This window comes from Archocentrus centrarchus, chromosome 3 (genome assembly GCF_007364275.1).
Source record: "Archocentrus centrarchus isolate MPI-CPG fArcCen1 chromosome 3, fArcCen1, whole genome shotgun sequence".
In the NCBI taxonomy this organism is placed as follows: Eukaryota; Metazoa; Chordata; class Actinopteri; order Cichliformes; family Cichlidae; genus Archocentrus; species Archocentrus centrarchus.
This window is the reverse complement of record NC_044348.1, coordinates 33497849-33506621: the sequence shown is the minus strand read 5'-3', so window position 1 is coordinate 33506621 and position 8773 is coordinate 33497849.

Here is an 8773-nt window from a genome sequence, read left to right as displayed (position 1 = left end):
GTGTGAGTATAAATGGCAAATAAAGTCTCTTGAATCTTGAGCCGGTTAAACTCCTATTTGTTTGAAGAAGTAGTTATTAGTGTCAGAAATACACAAAGGGACGGCAGGGGACTGAGGGTGCTCCCGTATCTGAAAAAGTAGGCCAAATCTGCCTTTGTCTGGGACATTTCTACATCTGAAAGCCAGAAAAAAGCTTTTTGTAGCACAGAAACATTTTATTTATATTTTCATTTTGTTACATATTAAAACTGCATATATATATTTTATTTATATTATATATATTTTTACATATTTATGATATTCAGACTTATTATACAAAAAAAATATACTAGACAAGTAGTTATGGGTACAATGTGTGAGGAGAGAGCGACTGATCCTGTCCGCAGAGACGCTGCATTTATGTGTATGCATTTAAAGGTGAATAACACTGTCTGTGTTCTTAGGCCGTTTCACAGGCGATTATAACACAACAGGACACAGACGTTCCATTTGTAACAGAATTACTGTTATGTCACAACTCTGCACAGAACAGTCAGGCTGGATATGGCGGTAAGTAGCTCACGCTGACCCAGACGTTTGTGTTGATGCTGGCTGGCATTAATCTACTCCAAGCTGCTGTTACTGTGCATTTTTTTAATATAACTGGTTTTTATGTAGTTTGCTTTCAGAAGGTTTCAGAAGGTGCAGTTTGTTATGTTTTGAACTTTTGTTGTTTCCAGCTTTGTTCATACATGACAGTTCCCTGTTCTGTAGTTGTGGGTCATGCTGATCACTGTTGTACTTAACAGCCTGATAGACTGGCAACCTGTCCAGGGAGCACCTGGCCTATGGGCTAGGCTCCAGCCTAACAGTGACCCTGAATTGAATAAGCAGAGACAAATGGATGTTTGGATGTTGTACTTAGCAACACAGACCACTAGATGGAGGTAGTGGTTTTTGTTTCATCAACAAATGGTGCCTATTCTTCATTGTTCTTTGTATCTTGTAGTTTTTCATCGTATTTGTTTTTACTCCATATGGCGTTTGTTCTGAGTCATGATTTTGGTGTTTTTCAATCATCTCTTTTAGCTTTTTGTAATTATTAATGAGATAAGTAACTTATGCAGACAATACAGAAGAGAGGAAAACATGTTTTTGTCATTTATGAGCCATTCGTATGACTCTGAACGAGCCCTGATTCATTTCAGATGTCTCTAATTGCAGGAAAAACAGGTGTGACAGATTTGACTGCCAAAAAGGTTAAATGTTATCGTTAACTGTCAGGTGTCTGCTGTTAGAAAAGTCCAATTAAACGATCATGATCATGATTCTCGTGGCAGAAAAAGCAGGAAAATTGTAGATAAACTAACAATGATAGCTGGGTTTAATTTAAACCATCAGAAGAAAATTGTTTCAAGAAGTAGTATTATTTAGAAATTAGCTGTAAAACAGTACCGAGTTATGTGTATTGTAAATGTGACTCCATAATTTTACTGACTAGATGCCTGTAAACCCACACTTATCACATGCAGTCCTCAAGTGGGTTTGCCCACACAGGGCCCACGTGAGTTTTTGCCCTGTGGGGCCCCCATATGGGTTTTGGGAAACATTTGGGTTCTGCACTGTGGGGCCCGGGTAGGCAACCCACTGTGGGCCGTGGTACCAGCGTGAAATGTGGGGCATATCTGGGCCCTGCACTGTGTGGCCTGGGTGAGGCCCAAGTAGGGCAACTCACAACTGGAGGGTGGACATACCAGGCCCCACTGTGGGCCCCTTTCTGCTTAGTGTGGGAAGCTCACAGTCAGGACACGCTGTGCCCCGCTGGGGACCGTCTGAGCCCCAGATGTGCCCAACACCGCTGCTGTGCTGCATACTTCTACGTGTGCTACAGAAATAAAATAAAATAATTTAATAATATATGACATGTATTTTAGAGTGATATTGCATTACCTTAATAGCATACAAGGTCACGCTCAGCCTACCAGTGGCAGAGACTGAAGTTTATCTGTTGTCTGTCATCCATTTTGAGCTACTTAAATTTCCAAAGAGCGCATGATAACAAAAGGGGAAGTAAATAATTACAAGCACAAAGTAAACAAATAAAGCAGGGTTATCTGCATTAGCTACATTTCTGGTCAGAAATGTTGTGTTCTTAAAGTGTAACAGCTAACAATGTTTGGTGTTGTCTTGTTCTTGTGTGTCCAGGTTTGCACTGAGACATCACATTTTTGCCCATTGGGCCACTGAAAGAGCAAGTTTCTATTAGTATTTCAAGTAAATATCTGAACTTCTTTGAGCTGCTTATGTGAGTTGACCCACATAAGCAGCTGAGTTGTTACTGCTGTGGAACCACTTTAACCCTTTTGGCTGTAATCACAGAGCTCTGCAGAGTGCTGAGAAACCGAGCTGCATGTTTTTATGCTGAAAATGGGTAGTCCACACTATTTACCAACACTGGCACATGCTCTAAATGTATTTCACCTAGAAAAAAAATTAACTTTGAGGCCTTTCTTAGAGGGTTGAATAAACACTCAAAGGTCTAAATATTGATACCAATACTTAGCTTTCACCACCACCTTTCCAGCCTTCAGAAATCTATATTAGATTTACCATATAGAGGGTCCCTGCCTGATAAAGAGTGCAGTGAACTGAGGGTGCTTTGCCTTTCCGCTCATTTCTCTTCTCCTCACTACGAAGCACAAAGCCGATTCAAGTCAACTACTTCCCGGCTGCTTTTCTAAAGGCAGAGGGGGTACGGCAGTGAACAACGGGCACCGGCGTTCAACCCCCGGCCCAACAGGAAGTGCTGTGGGGTTGCTATGCAGCTCTGCTCCCCAACTGCAAGAACTCTGGGTTCCCTGTTAACAAATGATCTGTGATGTGGGCAGTATGGTGAACTATTGCAGCAGGCACTCCAGAAGCTCTACAGTAAGAATAGATCAAGGCTTGGATGAAAGAAAGAATGAGGGAGAGTGATAGTTTGTCCTTGGCACTGAAGTGTTGTTGGGTCTGTGGCCTCTTCTCCTTCCTTTTTTCTCCGGTCCCTCTTTCCACATTCCTCCTGTTTTATTTCCCTCCACTTCTCCTCCCTCTCTACCTGTGTCCTCCCTCTGCATCTCTCCTTGGTTCATCCTCCATTTGTGGCTGGTCTTACTCCCTCAGAGTGACTTCCCTTCATTCAACCTCCGTTCACTGTTTCCTCTTCCTTCAGCTGCTAAAACTTCTTATAAACATATCAGTATGTTCACATCCTGTGCAGAGTTGATTCGGTAAATCACGAGCAATGATATGACATCCATCCATCCATCCATCCATCCATCCATCCACTTAACCAGTTGGTTCTGTCAGGAACCTTGGTGTGACTTTTGACTAAGCTTTCACTCTGGATGCTGGTTTGCTCTTGTTTTTATTGCTTAAGAAGTATTGCCATGTTGAGTTCCATTTGGAAATTGTTATTTGTGCCTTCGTGCCATGACATCTGCATTACTGTAATTTATTCCTCACTTGTCTCAACAAAGCTTCCTTGGAATGTGTGCAGGTTGGTCATAATTTTGCTGTGAGGCTTCTGAGTCTTCTAATCACTCACATGTCACACCTTGTTGGCTAATTCAGTTGCACTGACTCCCCACCAACTTTAGAGTGCACTTTACAGTTTTTCCTCAATCACTTTGGGGCAATTCTCAGATCAGAAATATCATTCTCACTACTCTTTATGCAGTTCTCAAATCACTAAGGCATTTCCACATTATTTTTTTCAATGAAATTACTTCAAGCAAATATGTACGAAAGAGTGAAGCCAGTCACACACAGTCAGTGGTAGCAGTCAAACTGCCCTTCAGAAGGGGTTCAGTTGAAACAAATAGAAATACATACTCTTGTGTCACAGGTACATACACTTCACACCTAGTACTGGATTGGACCCCCTTCACCTTCAGAACAGCCTTATTTTTTTTTTTGTGGACAGAGTCAACAAGGTGCTGGAAACATTCCTCAGAGATTGTTCCCCACATGAATACACAGTTGCTGTTCATCCAAATTTCCCCTTCCACTACATCCCAAACTGGACTGAGATATGGTGACTGTGGAGGTCACTGGAGTGCAGCATTTTTCCAATCTTCCATTGTGAATCTTAGCCTCACTTTCCAGTTCTTAGCTGACAGGAGCAGCTCCTGATGTCGTCTTCTGCTGCTGCAGCCCGTCTGCCGCAAAGTTTGACCTCTTGTGTGTTCGGAGATGTGTTACTGCTCAGTCTGACCATTTTCCTCTGACCTCTGACATCAGCAAGATATTTTCTCCTAGAGAACTGCCGCTCACTGGATAATTTCTCTTTTTCCTGACTGTGCTCTCTAAACCCTAGACACGGTTGTACTGGAAAATCGCCAGTACATCAGTAATTTCCCATTTCCCAGTTTCCCCATTCTGATGCTCAGTTTGAACTTCAGCAGTCCTGACCATATCTACATGCCTAAATGCTTTGAGTTGCTGACATATGATTGGCTGATTAGATATTTACATTAACGAGCAGTTGAACAGGCATACCTAATAAAGTGGGTGCTGAGTCTATGTGGTGTGGCTTTACTGGACTACACAGTGGTTGGTTCTGTGCTCTCAGATTGTATCTATTTTCTTTGTTCTGTGGTGAAAGGTTTTTATTCATTGATCACAAGTTGAAGTGACTGACTTGCTTTAACATATGTGAAAAGTTTTGATCATTTTAATGTATCCTCCTGAGACCCTACGTCCACATATGGGGACATTACATTTTGGCTTTGCTGCACCTTATACTTCATTGTGCTCGATAGTATTTTATACTTTGTTAAGTCATGTTGTTTTTGTTGTGTTATGCTATAAAATAACCCCAGTGTCTTTTTTTCTCACAAAAGTATGTAACAACCATGTAACAAAATGCAACTTCCTGTTCAAAGAGGAAGCTTAGTATATATAAATATCAGGTCCATCAAATCACAAATATCTAGGAGAAATTGAAAATGCATTGCAAACAGGAGCTTGGGTCTCAGGAGGGTATTGTACACAGGTGAGTCTGTGACAAGAAAAATACCTTAACCGGTTTGAGAACTGCATTAGGAAAGTTTAGAATGATGTTCCTGATGTGAGAATTGCACCAAAGCAATCAAGAAAAACTGTTTTTTCACTTTTACTCTGCGTGGACAAGCCCAAGCATACATCAGCAAACTCTCTGGCTCTCCCACTGAGCCCTTCAGAAAGCAGGTCAGGAGACATGAGACATAAGAACTTGACAGAGAGACTAAATGCAGGGGACACAGAGATGAGACCAGGAGGGAATGGGAATACAAAAGGGAAAAATAACCTAACAACCAAACAGGAAACTCAGGGCACAAAGAACAGGACAGAGAGAGAAGACCAGACACAAAAACACAAGGGAGGCAGGACGCTCAGGGGAAACAGACATGTGAAATGAACATAACATGAGACAAGACACCAGAGAGAACAATATAACTGAAAGATACGGAGAACTAAACTAAAGTGCTAAGAACTGAGGATACAAATATAAATAGATTCAACTCATTGTCCGTACAAGGCACACAACGAAATGATCATTCCAGATCCAGAGACGAGCATCTGCAGTCATGCAGCTAGAGACCGGCGCTACCGTTAGGCAATGTGGTTTAAGTGTCTTGCCCAAGGACACAATGCAGCGCAGGGACCGGGGCTCAAACCTGCAACCTTCTAGCTGCAAGGCAAGCACCTACCCACTGCGCCACTGCCACGAATCAAGAAAAATGAACAAATATAACTGAAAGAATCACAGAATAATACAATTAACAAACCCACAGAATCCCAAACACAAAATATTGGGCAACTAGCCCAGGACCGTGACATCATACATACTAAGGAAACACCACACAGTCAGTTGTGGAGAAGTTAAAGCTCTGTTAGAAATATGAGGCTTAGAGAAGCCAACTGATTCAAAGCTTCAGTAAAATGGAAATTAAACTGGAACTTATTGATTTATTGCAAAAGAACTCAGGAAGTGAAAGTTGTCAGTCCATTTTCGAAGAAATCTTTTAGCCAGCAGCTCCATAGTTTAATGCTTTACGCATTTGTCAAACAAAAGATCCTCACTTTGAGCCTGGAAGGAGACACTAATCCCTTGGTGGTTGTGTCAGATAGAGCATTATGTGCTATAATACATGGCTCTACCTGCTGTGTCAAACTATAAATACTAATCTGTATGTACCGGTTTACAGTGCACATCACTGAGTAACTGCTGCTGAACCGAGGAGTACATTTTTCCCCATCTTACAATGCTGTGATTGTAGCCGGTCCCCTAGCTCTCTGTGGATAATACTCATGGGCACTGATCAACTGTCATGACAATTTGCATATCAACAACATGATATAAGCTGATGTGTTCAGTTGTTATGCAACTGTATTGTTTATAAGGTTGGGAAACATGCAATCAAGCTGAGACTGAAGAAGCTGCTTAGATGAGTGATGAAACATTTCTCCCACTGAAAATGCTACACCCAGATGAACAAAATCAACTTTATGGGACGTGAATTTTATCATAATTCAACAGTAAGTATAACAAATATTTCTGCCAAATAGATCAGTGGATTGTGATACACTCCACTCCAAAAGTATTGGAACAACGAGACTTTACTTCACTTTATTTTTGCTGTAGACTGAAAACATTCAGGTTTGACATTAAAATCAATTATTGTCATCAAACACAGGTGCTTGATGAAATTGTGACAGTAGCCACTGGTCAGTATATTCATATATATATATATATATATATATATATATATATATATATATATGAATTGAATTGAATTGAATTAAATTACTGAGGGTAAAGACATCTGCACAGTTCAGTTTTGTTGTTCGGTGATTCTCTTATGGGATGAAGGAGCTGGTGAGTTATTGTGATGTGTTTAAGAGTCTGACAGCCCGTGGATGAAACCTGTTTTTCAGTCTGTTGGTTCTGCATGTCTGGGACCTGAACCGTTTGCCTGATGGCAGAAGGTTGAAAAGTACATTGCCGGGTTGAACAGTGTTTGTGGAAATTTTCCTGGCCCAGCAAAGCCCGCGGGAGCTGGCAATGTCTTCCAGGGTGGGTAGAGGGCTACCTCTGGTTACTCTCTGCAGAGCTTACCTGTCTGCTGCTGAGCAGGCAGCAGACCACACTGTAATGCCATGTGTCAGTACTGACTCGAAGGCTGCTGAACTATAAAACAATCCCAGAGGCAGCTGTGACATTACAGTTGTAACTTCTCCTCCAGCTGACACCTCTGCAGCACCAGCAAAACTTTGCTGAGCCTCTTTGATGAGCATAGATGTGTTGGCTGTCCAGGTTGGGTAAAAGATGAATATGAGACAAAAGATGAACATCACATCCAGGTATTTACATCTGGATCTGATACACAGCTCAGAAAATAACATCTTTTGCCTGAATCCACCCATGAAGGATCTAACAATCAGTTTGGTTACATTTTTCTTTAAATTGACAGACAAAATGTTTCTGTAGACCTCTGAGTTCATTGTACTGCTGCCATCACGAATGACATCATCAGTGAAGATTAATGAGCCCATCCCAGAAGAAGCCATGCGAGCCCAAGCCATGACATCACCTCCACCGTGTTTCACAGATGAGCTCATATGTTTGGGATCATGAGCAGATCCTTTCCAAACTTTAGTAACGGTTCATCTTTGTCTCATCCGTCCACGAAACTTTGTCCCACAGTTTCTGAGGCTCGTCTCTGAACTTCTTGGCAAATTCCAGCCTGGCCTTCCTCTTCTTGCTAATTAGTGGTTTGCATCTTGTGGTGAAGCTTCTGTACTTTTGTTCATGAAGTCTTCTGTGAACAGTAGATTGTGATCCCTTCACTCCTGCCCTCTGGAGGTTGTTGCTGATGTCACTAACAGCTGTTTTAGGGTCTTTCTTTACAGCACTTATAACATTTCTGTCATCAGCTGTTGTTGTTTTCCTGATCTGCCTGTTCAACATCTGTTACTTAGTACATTAGTGACGACTTTCTTCTTCAGGATGTTCCAACGTCTGTGCAGTGGCTCTGATTGATTTTCCAAACATCTCAGGTGTTTGTTTTTCACCCACAGACAGCTCTCTGGTTTTCATGATGGTTACTCCTCTAACTATAAATGCCCATTCTGCACAGGCAAAACCCAAACTGAGTGCAGACATTCATTTATTTGAATAATAAATGTAACAGGACACACCTGATGAACAAAACACACCTGTCAGTCACATGTTCCAATATATTTGTTCACGAGAAAAATGAGTGAGTTCAGACAAAAGGTGCTATCATCTGAACTGTGTATCAGATCCAGATGTAAATACCTTTTTTATGTTAAACCTGAATGTTTTCAGTGCATAGCAAAAATAAAGGGATTGGCCTCACTGCTCCAATACTCTTGGACGGGAGTGCATGTGAACCAAAAGTACATTTCTTTTTCTTTCCTTTTAATTTTTCTAATTTTTAACTTTTTTATAAATCACAATAGCAACAGTTGCCTCAAGGTGCTTTATATTGTGCGGTAAAGCCCTACAATAATATAGAAAAAACTCTATGAGCAAGTACTTGCTGACAGTAGGAAGGAAAATCTCCCTTTTTACAGGAAGAACCGTCCGGCAGAACTTAGGCTCAGGGAGGAGCAGTCATCTCCAACGGCTGGTCGGGGGGGTGAAGGGAGGGAAACAGGCCAAACGACATGCTGTGGAAACGAGCCAGAGATTAATAATAACTAATGATTAAATGCAGAGTGGGGTATAAACACATAGTGAAAAGAT